Source organism: Convolutriloba macropyga, unplaced genomic scaffold (assembly GCF_964194025.1).
Source record: "Convolutriloba macropyga unplaced genomic scaffold, txConMacr16.3 SCAFFOLD_729, whole genome shotgun sequence".
Classification (NCBI taxonomy): domain Eukaryota; kingdom Metazoa; phylum Xenacoelomorpha; order Acoela; family Convolutidae; genus Convolutriloba; species Convolutriloba macropyga.
Window position 1 is genome coordinate 15,942 of NW_027453268.1, and position 13,593 is coordinate 29,534.

At 34.9% G+C, this 13,593-nt stretch overlaps 1 long non-coding RNA gene across 1 annotated transcript; it reads left to right on the top strand.

Annotated features, from left to right (window-relative positions):
- The first annotated feature begins 1,629 nt into the window (after nt 1-1,629).
- LOC142358168 (uncharacterized) lies at nt 1,630-13,593 on the top strand. The gene is made up of 2 exons (XR_012761767.1): nt 1,630-1,904; nt 13,385-13,593. It is a non-coding gene; the product is annotated as an uncharacterized LOC142358168 (long non-coding RNA).

A 13,593-nucleotide genomic window follows, 5' to 3' on the forward strand; every position in this document is an offset into this window, starting at 1 on the left:
TTCGCCCCGATTCATTTATACCCGCATATAACACCCATATCATTTCATCCCGCAAATTAGCATTCGACTTTGTATCATAATCAAGTGGATAATTTCATCCCATGTTCGGTTGTGATAGTTCCATATCAAGTCCCACGGGCCGCTGAGGCATGAATATTGCCCGTGAGGCATGACCAAATGATTATAGTACTACATAATAGTACCCTTTTTATAAAGGATTAAAAATCCACCTTGCATTTTTCTCAAGTTTTTTTTGAAAATTTTTGTCGGTTTTTAGGTTTATCTAGCTTCAAGAGCCGCGGAACCTCCACTAGGGTTCGATTATAGATTACTGCATAGCTTTTATTTGTAATGGAATGTTTTTCAAGATTTTAATATCAGCAGTTAAAAACAAAAAAATCTGCAATTTTTTCATTTTTTTTTAATTTTATCGAATTGTTTATCATTTTTTCCGGCCCCAGGGTCCTAGGGACCTCATCTAAGGTCTGATGATAAGCTGTCGCATAGTTTCTAGAGTTAATGGAATGGTTATCATTATTTTATTGACTCCAGCTTTAGCTATTTTTTGATGAAATTTTGAAAAAATTTATAAATGTTTTTGTTCCAAGTTTATGGATCTTTATGAGCCAGTGAAACTATTTAAAGCTTGAAATAGGGATACTGGATAGTCTCGTGAGGCGCGGAAATGGTTTTGAAGATTTTAATATCTTGAATTTTAGCAAGATGTTGTTAAAATTTGCGATTGTTTTCAAAATTTTTGAATATTTTTGTCCTTTTCTTAAGTTTAACGATCATTGCTGGCGAACGAAGCTTTTCAAGTCTTGCAGATGGTTTACTTGACATAACTCCAGAGACGAAAAATAGTTTTAAACATATTCACAGCGAAATCTGGAAGCTTTTTGTTTTTTATTTGCATTATTTTGCAATTTTTTTAAAATATCAGTTTATTTGATTTATTAACTAACAAGGCTAGAAAACGAAAATCTGCAGAGTCGAATCAAGCTAAAGCCAGCCTCACTAAACCGTGGCTAGCTACTGACAAAGCCAACCGCTCGGCGGTCATTTGAGAGCAATTCGCCCGACGTTAGTCGGTTATGTTTTGCATATTTTTTTTACAATTGAAAGGGGGATAATTCAGCAATTATTGCACGGAAAGATGCTTAATTGTATTTTCTATGTGTAAAAATGCTTTATTATTTTCTAAATGTTCTAAGGAAAAATTTAGTACTCCAATTTTTAATTTTTCCTCGTTGAAATGCTTTGATCGGGCGTGATGGCAAGAAAAATTGAGTTTGTTATATCTCAACAACAGCAACCATTCACAGGACTATATTAGAAAAAAATATTTACTTTGCCAATTTGGTATACTCCGTTTGTTTCGCATCTCGTTGGTTGGGGGTGATTTTGTGTGTCCGTTAATACTGCAGTATCACTATCAAAACTGGTCATGTATACTGAAAATTGCGTCAACAGTCCAATAATAAATACTATTATGTGACAGTTGAAGTAATCTACATTATCAATGATCAGTTTTCTTTTTGTAGGACAGCTATATTAATGCATGCAAAAAACACGCACACTTGTTAATTGAGCGCATTTGACTTTAGAGTTCGGACACTCCTTATTAATGCTTTCACTCTGTGGACTACTAGACTCGTTTAACATCAGAAATTCGGTAAGTTGAAAAGCAGCTGTCTAACATGCACTTGTTGCACAAGTTCACTGGTGGAAAATTTCGAATGGCTTTTTTCAGATGATTTGATTTTTGAGTGTATAATCCAAAGTATGGATCCCCTGGGGACAGATCGGCAGCAATTGAAAGTGAGCAACGTGAGGAAAAATTCTGGGATGATGATTGCTATAAGAAATCCATTCACACATCTAGTCTCCTTGTCTCTTATTTAGTGAGTTTAACTATCTGGATAGTTGGGCAATGTCCAATCAGATCATTTATTGCACCCTGACCCCTCGCTAGGAACTATATACTCATTAATTGCTCTTGAACGTAGTTCATAGCAACTATTGTAAACGTGTGTGTCTTTTTTTTTATGCAAAATTTTCGCTTGACAATTTTGACTTTTCGAGTGACTTTTGCGCCCTTGACTTTTTGCATTTCGCGTGATCTAAAATTCCCTCTCAATCACAATTTCAAGCAGCTGAACTCAATTGGCGGCAATTTAATACTAAAAGTCAAATGAAAAGTGCGCCGAAACTGGTGTCAATATGTTAACCTCTAATGTGGTTATTTGAAGCCCACTATAGAACTTCTTAGTCCCATTTAGCCCCCCCCCCCCGACTGAAGCAGGCTGCAATTGATTAGAGCTCCCACTAGTCGTTCAAGAGCAATTCTTCCGACGTTTAGTCGGTTATGTTTGGTTTTTTTGTTCAGTCAATTTTGACCGATTCATCGTACAGATTTGTGTGGTATCATTAAAAAGCACGTTCATCCTAGAATATGGAATTAAAAAGATTTTTTCGAATTTCGTTTTGTACTGAGAGTTATCGAGGTTTAAAGTTTTGTGAATATTCGACAGTTTTTATTCACAATTTCCGTAATTTTTGCTAAAATTTGGCTCAGTTTTGCTAATATAATTTAAGTTAAAATTTTTATCGTTAGAGTGTTATTGTTGCCGTTAGAGATAGAAGAGTGTCGTGTCGCTAAACTGTTTGATTGGAGACTTTTTTGGCTAAAAATTTTGATAACATTTTCAAATTTTTAACATAAACATCAAAAATTGCACAAAGTCTGCTTTTTTGGTCCAGTTTGTTCAAGTTTGCCGGAATTGGAGACCTAGAAACCGCTGACACAATCTCCGTAAACTCCAAAAGAGAGTAAATCCTGCGCCCAATAAAAGTCTTCTGGAATTAAAATTTTGCCGTTTTTTGCTAATTTTATTCGATAATTGTACAAAATGCATCAATTTTTTGATTTTTTAAAATTTTCTTTTAACAATTGGTCTAATTCGCGAACGTTTGAAGCACTTGGTTGGTTTTTTGGACGCGCACAAAAATCAGGGATAGGTTTGATATCATGGATTCTTGCAATAAGAATTTTTTTAATTTTTATTTTGGTGCTTGTTTTTTGCTTTTTTTAATATTGATTACTGGCAAAATTCACGGCTCCCTTAATGACACCCCCATTTACATGAAAGTGAGGCCAAATGTAGATACAGTATGATTTTAGAGAATCTATTGGTTTTCATTGCTTTGAAGAAGAGTTTTCGTAAAGTTAACTGATTTCTTGTGTTTTGCTTTCAATTGTATTTCTTTTGCAGACTGATTACTAATTCCAACCAATCAAAGATCCAGTTGGGTTCTTTGGGAGGTGTAGGTGTTTCTCTACAATGCAGTCGGCTGTTATCAAATGTCTTATGACATTGAATCTATTTGTTTTAAGAAAATTTTATTGATTTTTTGAATTTGTCAATTTGTCTTTGTTTACTTTTAGCTTATTCCCAGTAACGACAGCTCAAACTTTCTTTCCCATATGATACAAATTAACTTTTGTGGCGGATTTTTATGATAAAAAGTGCCGGGGTTTTGTTACTACGAGTGTTCATACAAAAATTTGTGATTTTTGCATAATTGCCCATTTTTGCTGTTCTTTTTGTTTCTTTGTTAATTGTCACATTACTTAACAGAAAAAATATTTGCAAAATTCGTAATTGATTATGTCTGTCTTCAGTTTTTGGCTTCAAGGGCTGCGACACGTTCTCTTGCAGAATTTGATATAATTTTTTCATTTTTGTTTTAATTGTTAGTTTTTTTTGTATGCCAAATATGGGGTAATTAAAGGTCTGAATGGCCAACTATAGATATTTAAAGAAACTTAATAACTGATATCAGTATATAGCTAATTGTTTTCTTGACTTACAAGAATTTTTTATTAAATAAGAATATTTCAAAAAAGAAAGTGTTCTCCAATTTATCCCTTTCTGTTCCGATTTTCGTCTTTTTTTTGTTTTAGTATTTTGTTAGCTTTTCTTTATTAAGCGTATTTTTTGAGATCTCGTTTTTTTGTTGAACCAAACAATATTTTTTTGCTGTTTAATCGTTTTGACTAATGTTTTTAGGGATTAGACAATTTTTATCAGAGTTTCGTGAGTTTTAGATACTGTTCAGTTTTTGTTTTTCTTTTTGTAATGATTTTGAGAAAGTCTTTTTACAAAATACTTTATGATGTTCAAATTAGATGCAAGTGAACCTTTAATTTTCCCGCGGTCATTTTTTATTAATTTAATGGCTTCAACACTGTGGTTTCGTGAAGTTGTTGTGAAAATTTTTGGTTTTGCTTTTATTTAATGTTATTTTAGTCTTATGATTTAGTTTCTCTAATAACAGGCCCAATTAACTTTCGAAGAAATTGCAAAATAAACTGTCTGCTCTTCTAGTCGAAAGCTTATGTTTGCCATGATGTTTGAAAATTTGTTTTTATTAAAAAGACAATGGATTTCTGAGCTGTGCCAATGTTATTTCTGTTAACTTGTAGCTCAGTATCTCTATAGAAAATTCACATCCCTTATCTTTTGAACTAAAATTTGCTCTTTCGATTGATTTTGTTTTCATTAAGTGGTGTTTGTTCTTTGTACAACGAGTGTTCGTTAAATATTAGTGATTTCTGCGTATTCCCCCTTTTTTGTAGGTTTGTTTTTTTCCACATTATCGCAATAATGGGCGTTGCTCCGGCCATTAAAAAAACGCAATTAAAAATTGTTAATGGCTTTAGTGAACAGCTTGATGTTTAATTGGCTGGCACACCATATCTGTGCAATTTTTGAATTTTTCTTTGCCTGTTTTTGCTGTTCTTTTTTGTAGTCATATGACATATCCTGGATACTGAAAAATCTCACTCACTCTCTAGTGAGGAATAAATCAAATTTCTCGATGATTTCAGTTGATTCATAATGTTTCTAATCAGTTTGACATTAATTCTTTGCAAAAAAGCAACGTTTTATTTGTTGCTCTTTTCATTTCTTGTCGACTTGTTATCAAGTCGCATTGAGGAAAAGTCCCAATGAAGTACAGAATAATGTTTTGTATAAGTTTTATCTGATGCCATCTTGATGTGTTTATTAATGGTTTTACTCGTAATTAATATTTTTAATTATTTGATTTCATCGGCGTCTTTTCTGGTAGTCATATTAATGACAGGTCTCGTAGGTAGGCCCTCTAAGGTAGATTATTTTATTCATTTATTAGTTTGTTGATCGATATGTGAATTTTTTAAATCTCTTTCTCATTTGGTAGACAAATAATTGAAAAATGTAGATGAGCGGGGTCGGAATTTTATGTGCGAACGCAAATTACCGAGACGCCTTGTTGTAATTTAATGCGTTATACAAAATTTGCACCAGGGGAGAGCATAGTTTGTTTTGATGGCGTAAACCTGTCAGAACTAAAATGTGCAGTCTTGAATAATATGGGCTGGGCAGTCTTGCTGATTGATACGGGACTAGAAATGAAAAGTCCCTCTTTGTGACTGTTTTTTTTATTTGCAGAACAGCTCTGTGACTGGGTTTTGGCTTGAAAGATGTATAGCAGGGAGAAAGAACAGGGGCTTGATAGAGTTGTTGTTCAAACTTAATGTGAAACGGCTTTTCGCAAAATCCTGGCATTTTTTGTCATCAAAATGCTTTTTTTGCTTTATCATTTTCAATGTAAGTGGGACCAAATTTTTTCGGTAAAGTCAGAGGGTAGTGCATAAACCAAATAAGCATTTGCGTTAGTCCGACAACTTTTCCGAATTTTTCAACTTCCCGCTCAATTGCTTTCAAGTCGTTTTCAAGCCCAACTGTTGGGGGACCAATTTACTTACCAAACGAAAAATATTTTTGGCTAAAATTGTTAGGCTGTCAACTTTTTTAAAACACGCAAAAAAGATTGGGGGGTCGCTCGCATTACTCGTTTAGGAGAAAAACATAAAACTGATTACTTTCTCTCGAACAAATTTTGAGATATCTCTTGTAGACTTGCATGCCTTTTTTTCTGTCCAAAATTTGCCCTTGAGACCTTTTTGATTCAGAACTTTCTTTTGCACTCTTGAGTGTTTTGACTTTTCGAGTGAAGTCCTTTTCACGATTGACGCGCTTGGATGATCTAATCTAATCTAAATGTCTTTCTATCTCTCGCTCAGGATTTTAAGCAGCTAAACTAAGTTGGCGGCAATATACTACTAAAAACCCAATTAAAAGTACGGTGACATTGTTTTTTTCCACTTCAAATCTGAGTGGTTGTGAAAATAAGCTTTAGTTGGGTCTTTCTTATTATAGCCCCCCCCCCCCAGCTTAGTGGTCAGATAACCTATACCCCCCTCCCAATCATGGTAAATATACCATAATGGGGGGGGGGGGGCTATAATTTCATGCGGGGCTATAATGGGAAAGACCCCTTTAGTTAATGCAATGCATCAATTGTACCCACTCTCTGAATTCGAGAGCAATTCGTACGTCGTTAGTTTTAAGCATAGTCAGCAAAGATTAGTTGGATCTCCTCTTTTAAGCCAGCTGATTGCAAAAGCAACTAACTTGCTTAAAGTGGCGAATTTATACCAATATTCATTCATTTTTTTAAGGAAAGGTCTTTTCATTTTTTTGCACTCAATTGACATGGCCTCAATCTTTTTTGAGCAGTTTTTCCTGAATGGAAAAGAACGTGGGGTGTTTGCGGTATTGTTTTAGTAGAAAAAATATTTAAAAGTATAAGATATTGAAATTGCATCACCAATAGTTGATAGCTTCCTAAATGTTTTGAGCAATTCACTGCTCAAGGCTACTAGAGCTTGTAAAGCTACTAAAGCTTGTCAATTTTAAGATAAGATTTTGCACGTGTAATTTATTTTGTTTTTCAGCATACCTCTTTCGCGCAATGTGGGTTTTCTCTCATGGCAAACAATTAATGGGCATTGGGAGACTTTTATAGATGTAATTGCGGTCTATGTTTAATAGCCGCACAGCGATAGCTGGGGCTATTATTGGCCTTCTCTTGGTTTTTACAATTCACAGAATTTGAAATGTATTGGGGCGCTGTCTTTTTTTTAAAGATCTGTTCTCACATTTTCATGATTTTTGAAGTCAAATTGGAGTAGTGATTTTGGTCACGCCGAAACAGGAAGTGGAGCGAAAAAGCGAGTGGTTTTGTGGTGCGAATATTTTTCGCTCTGATTTTAAAGTAGAGTGATAAAACGGTGTTTGAACAAAAATTCGTTTTCTCGCTAGTGGTTTTTTGTTCACATGCGGCAATTTCACTTTGATTTTTACTTTTTCGATTTTTTGGATTGGATTTCTAAATGGTTTATCCAAGCCATGCATAGTCCATTCTAGGTCTAATTTTCTTTTTAGTCAATGAAACTTCTTTGAATTATACGTCAGGAGTTGTCCTGCTATGTCTTTTAATTCGTCGTCGCGATTTTTTTACGACCATATGACGTCACAACCACTTCAAATCTGCTTTTTGTTCATTCGTTCATGCAATTTCGTGCGTGCGGGACGTCATTTTTCGCTCTTAGTGGAGCGAGGTTATTTTGTTCATTTGCGTGATTAAATTTTTAGTCACACTTGACTTACCTCACTCACAAAAATGACTTTCTCACTTTGAAATTGACTTTTATTCATTTTAATTCAGAGATAAGGTCAGATGGGTGTGTGTCACTCTAAATGAAGGTTATTAGAGAGCAGCTAATATAGGCAGCAAAAACATCTACAGATTTTAAATCAAAATATAACATATCAGCCTTCAATGAAAAGACGAATTTTTTTGGTCTGTCTTACTGTTTTTTTTTTGAGACTGCAGATCTACAAAGCTATTGCGGCTATTTTCAGGCAATCTGCCAGCTATGTTTATCATTTGGTCGTCTTAGACGCCTTTAAATGTATTTGTAATTTCTTTCTAGTTTATACAGCCTAGGGTGCGTTTGAGTTCGTAATTAAGTTTATAGCAATTATTTTAAACGTGTGTCTATTTTTATGCAAAGTGTTTGCTTGACAATTTTGACTTTTTGAGTGACTTTACGCCCTTGACTTTTTGCGTTTCGCGTGATCCAAAATTTTATCTCAATCACAATTTCAAGCAGCTGAACTCAGTTGGCGGCAATTTATTACTAAAAGTCAAATGAAAAGTGCGCCGAAACTGGTGTCATTTTTTAACTTTAAATCTTAATAGTGGTATGTGATAACCCCTAATGTGGTTATCTGAAGCCCACTATTGATTTTCTTAGTCCCATTTAGGCTCCCCTCCCTCCCTCCCTCCCTCCCCCCTTCCCCCGATTGAAGCAGGCTGCAATTCATTAGAGCTCCCACTAGTCGTTCGAGAGCAATTCTTCCGACGTTTAGTCGGTCATGTTTTATTGTTATCGAACTTTTGGTTTGATTGGTGTTTTTTAACTAAAATTATCCAGTTATGTAAATTTTATCCCTTTTTGATTATTTCGTTAAAAGTTTTTTGTTCTGTTCAGTGCAGGTTTTTTCGTACATTTTATCTAGACCTAGTGTATGGCTTTTTTACTAAGAGGAGTGCATTTGCTGTAAATAATTGAATTTTCTTTGTTAATTTGATGGCTTATTGTTTTGTCTATCATATTGCACGTCGATGTGCTAACGAGAGGCAGGTAGTATCACACGTGTTCTTTTAAAAAAGTTTTTTTGCACAACCCATCTTGTAGGGATGAATGAAACGAAATTGTTAATATTTTCTGTAATTGTTTTCTTTCTGTTTGATTGTTTTTTCTCGGTATGTATCTGTTTGTATTGTCTCTGATACGATAAGCACTACATTGGTTGGTTCTACGCTGTCTGTTGCAAAATGTTGATTTGAATTTGAGAATCGTCTATTTATAAAAGTTTTCAGAAGTTGTCTTTTCATTTTTTTCCCTCCGTTTGTTGAATTCTATCGGTATGAAAAGATACGGATAAAGAAAAAGGGGTCAATCTGCACTCGGTATTCGGCATTTCCTATAGTTCTCTTAATACATGCAAAATTACGGATTCCTACAATGCCATGATGTTTCCTAAAAAGCAAAAGTTTTGCATTTCAACCTGAGATAGAGTTTTGTGCTTTTTTCGAGGAAACCTTATAACGTTGTCTCGCAGTTTAACCGAAAAAGTACTGATTATGAAACCAAATGGCCGTTATGTTTTAGGAGCTACAAAACAACGTAAATGCGTGCAAAAACGGTGAACAGACAAAACAGTCCCAGACAAAAGAGTCCTAAATTGCAAAGTAGTCCAAGACAAAATAGTCCGAAGAAAACAGACAAAACAGTCGCGCTCAAAGCGCTCGTTGGACAGATAAAAAGGAGAGTGCAGCTTTGATCTTATAAGAAAGCTTTGAAGTCGGAAAATCAAATTCACCTTGGCTCAGTAGTTAGTGATTTGGACTCACATTTGGAAGTCGCTGGTTCGAGCCCGAGTGGGGAAAATATTTTGCAAAAATCAAAAACTGAGGGTAAATTTGATCGAAAAGTGGGAAAACTGGGAAAAGTGTTCAAATCCGGGAAACCCGGCCATGGGTTGCCGTGAGAGAAGGGAAAATGAAAAGCTAGTTCATGATCGACATTTTGCATTAATCAGATAGCTTCTAGCGTTATTTTTAATTTTGATAAATTTTGGGTTAAAATGAATGAATTGAAATACAGAAAATAAAGAATCGCAACAACAAAAGCAACACTTGTTAGAGTTTGATTTTATAATTGCAGCCTCTCAAAAAATCAATCTTATACTGATGCTGGTACTTTTGAACAGGTTCTTGTAAATTTATATCAATTTTCGAATAAGTTGCTTTCTTTGGCCTCTTTACTTGCTGGCCAGCTGTTGTCTTCTCCACCATTATTTCGTGAGTTTTTTGTTTGTATTTGAATTTCTCAATCAGTTTGGGTAGTTAGGGAAGTTTTGTATAAACCAACTTTACAAAATTAGTGTTCCAGCCTTCGACGGAGTTGTTTTTTTCTGACATTGCCCTTCTTTATGCGCTCGCAGGAATTCCATTGTTCAATTGAAGATCGAGGTTTTTGTCTCTGTACATTAGAGTTGTATCTGCCGATGTAATTGTTCAAAGTAGTTGAAAATTGGTTCACTAGGCAGGTTGACTGCAATATTTCAAATGGAATAATGACATCTTTCAATGGCAAAAAAGCAGTGCTAAGCATCATTCTTATATGCTCTCGGAACTCCAAGTTTTTGTTGTATTCCGATGCTTTACCGGCTGACCGCACATATCTCAACACGTTCTGACCAAAGTGAAAGAAACAAAAATGATATGGAATGTTTTCATTCCACTGAAGGAATGCGTTCCGAACTGCAATTTCGAAATCGATAGTTACTCGTTTTGTTGACGTTTCCGGAAGGGAAGAGAGTAGTTTTCGATAGCTCTCTTATTTTTATCAGGAAGAAACTTACTTTACGCAATTGTCTGCTGTGAGAAGGATGATTTAAGAGCACAAGAATTTAAGGAGGTTAAAGACAATTTTCCTATTTGTGATCAAATCTCTTCAAAGTCGTGCCCTGACTGTTTCAGATTGGAATACCCTTTTTCGCTTGCCGTCATGCCCACTTCGCTGTGTGTAATGAATCGTAGGTTTGTTATGGCTCCTCTGACTCTTTGTGGTCAATATCTTAACCTGAACCAATATTAATGATTAATACATGCTTGTTTTCTTTGGTTTGAGTTGTAAGCTGGGATATTGGCTGCGCTCTCTCTGTTGATGTCTTTTTGGACAGCAAATATTGTTTGGAGGGGTGTCTCGTCAGCCATTGCTGCTCTGTCTTTCAACGCCGAGTGGAATTTTCTCTTTTCAATGTCTGCTGGTTCAGGTCAATGGCCTGTGATAACTTCTATATGTTCATTGCGTAGCCTGACTCTGCCATTGCATTTGGTAATACAGCAGCGCAAAAAATATGCGTCATCTGTAAATTGTCGGTGCCTATTAAAGCCATAGCTTTTAGAAAAGAACAATTCTGATTTGTTTGTTTGAATAAATTCCATATTAAAATTTTACGTCAAAATTATGACGCCAAACTTCGTGAGGCACTGTTTTATATGCCTCCTAATTAAAACAAAACCTGTCATTAAGTTTAACAACTAGTTTTGCTCCCACTTTTAATACCTTGATTATTTGATTCGGTCCACTTTTAATAACTTAATTGTCGGATTAACTTTCGTTAATTATGGCGTTGAGTCAAAATCTGTGAAATTCTGGGACTAGTTTGTCTGGGACTAGTTTGCTTTATAGGACCATTTTGTCTGGGACTGTTTTGTCCGGACGCGGCAAAACCAGATTTTAACTTTGCCAGAATTTATTTCTCCGTGATTACCATCAGTTTAATGAGTCAAAACTGATGACAGTCTAATCATTGGCGATATATATAGGCAGGATATACGTGCCAAAACGAAAACGACGAACGATTAAATGCTGTAAAATTACTTTACGCAATTGTCTGCTGTGAGAAGGATGATTTAAGAGCACAAGAATTTAAGAGGTTAAAGACAATTTTCGTATTTTTGATCAAATCTCTTCAAAGTCGTGCCCTGACTGTTTCAGATTGGAATACCCTTTTTCGCTTGCCGTCATGCCCACTTCGCTGTGTGTAATGAATCGTAGGTTTGTTATGGCTCCTCTGACTCTTTGTGGTCAATATCTTAACCTGAACCAATATTATTGATTAATTTATGCTTGTTTCCTGTATTGGTGGTTAACGAATCTTTACATGGCAGGCTTATTATATTTCACTATCTTATGACATCGCGCTGGCCTCAAATCTGCTTTTTTGCATTCATTCAAGCGATTTCAACTGAAATGATTGTGTGAAGTCATTTTTCATTTTAAGTGGAGCGAGTTTTGAGAATTTGAATTATATGGGGGCTCTGTTCACACAAAGAAATTTCACTCTTATTTAAAAGTAGAGTGAGAAAACGGTGTCCGAACAAAAATTCGCTTTCTCGCTAGTGATTTTTTGTTCACATGCGGTGATTTCACTTTAATTTTTACTGTTTTCTTAATTTTTTGGATGGGATTTTTTTCTTAATGGTTTTCCCAATCCATTCATAGTTCATTCTAGGCCTAGTTTTATTGTTTAAATAAATTGCCTTTTTTGTTAGGCTTTTTGTTCACATGCGGCATTTTAACTTTGATTTTCTGTTTTTTTTTAATTTTTAGATTTGAAATAGTTTAAGTTTTTAGAAATGGTTTTACCAGTTCACTCATAATAGTCCCTACTAGGTCTAGTCTTCTGTTTAGCCAATGAAAATTCTTTGAATTTTACGTCAGGACTTGTTTTTTCGTTCACTTGAATAACTTTTTGATGACTTGTGACTTCGCGCACTCTCGAAAATGATCTTTTCTCTCTCAAATTGATTTTTACTTTTTAGAATGAGATAAGATGAGCTGCGTATATGTCACTCTTATTGAAAGTTATTTGAGTGCAGGTAATAGAATCAACTATATGCAACTTATGCAAGTTATACAGTTTCTGAATCAAAATATGGCATCTCAGTAAATATTTTTTGACCTGAGTTTATTTTTGGCCCTTTGTTTTCATTATCTTTGTTAGACTGTAGATCTACAAAGTTCTTGCCAATATTTCCCGGTAATCTGCCATCTATGTTTATCAATGTTTCTTGTATAACGGTGCTAACTATTCTGATTAAGGTGTGGTCTGTATCCGATATTGATATTGCTTATCTGATTTTGGGGCTAGTACTTTTTTTGATTTCGGGGTAATATTTACTAATTTGAAAACGTTTTTGTCATATGCTTTCCCTAAAAAGGAATTTCTGAGTTTCTTGCAAATTTTCGTCAAATGCGCTGAGTTGGTAATGCGTTTTTCTCTAAAAATTTGCCTAATTCCTATAATTTTATTCTGATAATGGGAATCCGTAGTTAGAGGGGATTAGCAGAGCTGTATTTACGCAAATAGGGTTTCCCAGATTGGATCGAATTTGAGCTAATAGCCCAATTCTATTATGTGTATTGGGAAAACTTATGGCAATTTTTGGTGTTTTTGCTTTTTACCTGCTCATTGTTTGCTCAAAATTTTCTATCCATTTAACATATTTTCAACAGAAAACAGTTGCAGGAAGATTATTATTATATATGGCCACTTTATAAGAATTTGAAAAAATGTGTATGAGTTTGTGAAATTTTAGATATTTATCGGCCACAAAATTTTGAAATGGCTTCAAACTTTGTAGTTGTTTGAAGTCCAAGTTATTTTTTGCGTCGACTCGTTTTTCCCGGGAGTCTTCCTGCTATATTCTCAATTTAATTAACTGCTGTGGTTTGAAGGAAGCCCAAATAAGATCAAATGTAGGTCAGTCTCGGAATGAAAAAATGTTCACGCTTAAAGGAAGAAAGATGGAGTAAGGATTTCATAAATGGACGTGTTTTCTGTTGCAGTTATGGCGTCTTTCAACTGTCCACAAGTAGAGACAATCGCAAATGGCTGAAGGACAGAAGCCCACTGTGTCTAACTGCGTATTACATCTTTTGCCAATTGTCAGGTCCGAATTGCAAGCGTGCAATCATCAGAGACATGCAGGCGTGGAACATTTCTGGAGATCAGTATAGGAAATTTATCAAACTGTGAAATTGAATTTTTGGTTTGA